Raw genomic sequence first — 4,381 nt, 5'->3', positions numbered from 1 at the left:
CTTCTCTTTTTGGCAGTATGATATCCCCATCACTTCTTCTGTGGGGTAGATGGAAACACAGTCTTTCTTCTTCCTTCACTTTCCAAGGGACTTCTCTGGCTAAGAGAGGAAATGAAAAGATGTAACATCAAAGAGAGCAGAGGCACTACCCAAGCAAAGACAAGAATGAGGAGCCAGAGAATTGAGAAGGAAGGCTGGAATGGTGAGTGTCTTAAAGAGGAGGATCGAAGAAGTTAGAGCAGCTGTCTTGGGGAAAAGGAAAGGAAAGGTTGGTGTTTGCTAAGGAAGATGTTTATGACGATTTGCTCTGTATCGTGCAATTAAATCCAATTTTTTGCTGCCTCTTCAAGAGACCCAGAGGTAAGATCTGCATAACTCTTCATTTGTCTTTGGAGCAGAATTGCCTTCCTTCCTTATAGACATGACAACGTGAGATACCTGCACATGACATGGTCCCGTTGTTTTTAGGTTTGATTTAAAAGCTAGGGAGGGCTACGTCAATTGCAGGCATCACTCATAATGTTATTTAAAAACAGAAAAACAGACCCTTTCTTATGTATCAGCTTCTCCTCATAGATTTTCTTTAATATTTTGAACAATTCCTCGGATATAGATTTTCCCCCCATCTAACATTATGCCTTTGAATAGCTGGGCAATCTTATGTTGAGACGTTGCAGGTCTGCTTTTAGGAGTGTCTCAAATAAATATTGAATCAAATATTCACAACTTTGCAGATTTCTACAATAACATCAGCTATTGCTGTGTGTTCTTTGCTAGATATAAAATTAGTTAGGTTAGTTTGGATTATGTTAACATTACATTCTTAAAAATAAATATTAATATAAATATTAAAAATAAAGATTACTATAACAATTTTTAACTTTTTTTCATCTTTTTTTTTTTTTTAACATAATCTCTATACCCAATGTGGGGCTTGAACTCACCACCCTGAGATCAAGAGTCAGATGTTCTACCACTGAGCCAGCCACACACCCCTGGAGTGAAATTCTGAAACATACTATGAATAAAAAGTATGAACGTATTCTTCCAACCAAATATTTGTATGTGGAACTTGGTTCCCCCTCTTAGTTTGTACAAAGTTACTCAGAAATTGGTGTAGCTGAGAACGGAACTGGGCTTGGTCTGATTGTTGCAATGGACTGTTTCACACACAGAAGACCCTCCTCAACTCTTAACTCTGTCCCTATTGTCAGCAACCTCCAAAAACATTCAGTCATAATTACATTCTGTGTTCCCATCTGAATCAAGGCTGAACTCAAGTTCATCTGGGGGCTGAAATGATTAGGGACATCATAAAAAAGTTCGAAGTTGCACAGAAGTGCTGAAGCAACACCACCCACCAGCTCTGATCTCCACTCAGACCCACACTGCCTGGGTTATTCCTTCAGGGAAAGGAATCAAGACCAAGAAAGAGGCCTTTGGCGCTCTCTCTGCCCAGTGTGTACATGGTGCCCTCTAGTGGCAGAGTGGAGTATTTCCAGAAAGGGAATGCAGAATCTGATGCCGCAGCACATATTAGGATCTTCCAGCTAGCTTTTTGTTTATATAACCTTCATTTGAATTAAAGGTAGAAAACAATATACTTTTATTTGTAGGTTAAGGTGCAAGTTGCTATGGCAATCTAAAATAGTTATACACACTTTGTCATATTATCCTTTTAGACATTTTTATATATAAGGAATAAGGTTAATCATTTAGGAAGGTTGACAATGAGAAAATTCTCCTCAAAAAAAATTTCCTTACTGTGCTATTGGTATAAAGTTCATAATAGCCAAGACACTTAGGGGCTCCTGGGTGGCTCAGTCAGTTAAGGCTCTGACTTCAGCTCAGGTTATGATTTTGTGGTTCATGAGGTCGAGCCCCGCATCGGGCTCTGTGCTGACAGCTCGGAGCCTGGAGCCTGCTTCGGATTCTGTGTCTCCCTCTCTCTCTGCCCTTCCCCTGCTTGCACTCTCTCTCTCTCTCAAATATAAATAAACATTATTTTTTTTTTAAATAGCCAAGCTGTTTATATTAAGGGCCTGAACCCAACTCATTAAATAAAAATAAAAGCACATTTCTTGAAAAAGTGCTAAAGAAGAAGGTACGTCAAAAAAATGCCCTATACATATTTTTTCAAAAGGACATAAACTATACTTTTCAGCACTGTCTTCTCTTCAAATTTCCTTGACCAACAATATATAGCAGGACTTTAATGTCCAGATGGCATTGTAGGAAGATGGCTACGGCAGTCGTGTGCAGAAAAGCATGTATGTAATGCAGATAAAATATAAAGATATTATCCCAAAATTAAAATTGTCAAGATAGTCAATTCATATCTGAAAGTCTTGTTGTATCTTTATATAATTAAAAAACATAAATCTTGTGTATTGTGCCTCAAGAGTCATGTCTTGAATGGTACTTGAAATGCAGAATCTCCACCTTTAAAATGACTGTTGACATTTTCTACGCAGGCAGTATTTCATTTCTGTGCTGTTTTATAGACTACTTTTAACGAAGTTTTTAAATAAAATGTTTATGATAAACAGCTTATCGGTTATGAGAACCAATGACTTCTTCTAAGCCCTAGTGTAAAATACATGCTTGCCAAATATGGAATGTTTATTTTATTTTTTAATTAATTAATTTTTTAAGAGAGAGAGAGCAAGGAGAGGGTCAGAGAGAGAGGGAGAGAGGGAGAGGATCCCAAGGAGGCTCTGCACTGTCAGTGAGGAGCCCCGTGCGGGGCTGGAACTCACAACCGTGAGATCATGACCTGAGCGGAAATCAAGAGTCAGACGCTTAACTGGCTGACCCACCCAGGCGCCCTGGAATGTTTAATATATAGATATTGAGCTTTTAAAAATGGCCATGTTAAGGGGCACCTGGGTGGCTCCGTTGGTTAAGCATCTGACTTCCGCCCAGGTCATGATCTCAGGGTTCATGGGTTCAGGCCCCGCATCGCGCTCTGTGCTGACAGCTCAGAGCCTGGAGCCGGCTTCGGATTCTGTGTCTCCCTCTCTCTCTGCCCCTCTCCTGCTTGCACTCTGTCTCTCTCTGTCTCTCTCTCTCAAAAATAAATAAACATTTAAAAAATGTTTTTAAATTCCCAGTTTTATTATACCGCAAAGCTGAAATTCATCTACTTCTTATAAAAAACATTCTGTTCATTCAAGCAGGACTTTGCTCCAATCTTCTTCAGTTTCCTTCTACCATATTCTATAGTGGACCTACAAGTTTATTGTGCACATGCATTAAACCGTTAAGTAGTTCACAGTTTTAACTCTTAGTTCTGAAGTAAGTAACATCTTCGGGGGTGCCTGGGTGGTTCAGTTGGTTAAGTGTCTGACCCTTGGCTTTGGCTCAGTCCATGATCCCAGGGTCATGGGATGGAGCCCCACATTGGGCTCTGCACTGAGCGTGGAGCCTGCTTGGGATTCTGTCTCTCCCTCTGCCCCTGCCCCACTCATGCTCTCTTTCTCTAAAATTAAAAAAAAATTAAAAGAATAAATAAAGTAGCATCTTCATCGTACACGAATGTAGTTCAGAGGTGATGCTGGAAAGATGATATATTCTACCTGTGACTGACTCCTTCTTCCACTGCTGTGCACAGACAGCACAAATGCCTTGTGTATGCCTATTATGAGAATGATTACCTGCAACAGATCTATTCCACCAGCTTTTATTTTCTTTTCAAAGGCATCACATTCTGTTTGTAAGTTTGCAGGATTCCCATTCCCACAAGGGTATGAGCAGTTTTAGGATCAACATCAATATGCTTTTAAAAAGGTATTCCACACCTACGATTGGGAGACTTGAGGACAATGGGTGGGAAATTCTACATATTCATCCACATTAAATGTCTCCATATATTTAAGAGAGAGGTCTCCATTCTGGTCATTTCTCATTCTGGTCATTTCTCATTCGATGCTCTGTTGGTTTTTGTTTTTGTTTCTGTGTTGTTGGGGGGGGTGAGTATAGTTGACCACTATTAGGCTTTTTTACTAATGATGTATACTAATGATGATACGTTAGTACACCTGGGAGACCAACTCACTCTTCTGATGCTGGAGTGGCAGGAACCCCTGATAACTTTTCGAGAGAGAAAAGTTGATTGTGCATTATTAAACTGATAAGAGCAGATACTACACTTGATCTTAGCCAAAAGGCCGAGAAGCGATTATCGTGCATTATTAAATATTCAACCATGTTGATTTCCTTCTCCCTTGGCAAGAGTTGTGAATGATCACATACACAAACACCAGCTTCTGAACTTCCAGTGACTAACACAGTAACTTGGATAATGCTACACTTTTGGACACAATTGTTGCAGGGTCCCCGAGCACGAGAGTCCTTGACACTCTGTATGGCGCATCTTACT

At 39.9% G+C, this 4,381-nt stretch overlaps 2 pseudogenes; both read right to left on the bottom strand.

Moving 5' to 3' along the window:
* Nucleotides 1-3,198: 3,198 nt before the first annotated feature.
* LOC124524040 (glucosamine-6-phosphate isomerase 2-like) lies at nucleotides 3,199-3,908 on the bottom strand (annotated as a pseudogene).
* Nucleotides 3,909-4,067: 159 nt separating this feature from the next.
* LOC124505412 (uncharacterized) lies at nucleotides 4,068-4,181 on the bottom strand (annotated as a pseudogene).
* Between the last annotated feature and the right edge of the window lie 200 nt (nucleotides 4,182-4,381).

This window comes from Lynx rufus, unplaced genomic scaffold (assembly GCF_022079265.1).
Source record: "Lynx rufus isolate CCGP_SWC_20201006 ecotype Redwood Valley unplaced genomic scaffold, mLynRuf1.p SCAF_10, whole genome shotgun sequence".
Classification (NCBI taxonomy): domain Eukaryota; kingdom Metazoa; phylum Chordata; class Mammalia; order Carnivora; family Felidae; genus Lynx; species Lynx rufus.
This window is presented reverse-complemented; position numbering and strand designations above follow the sequence as displayed.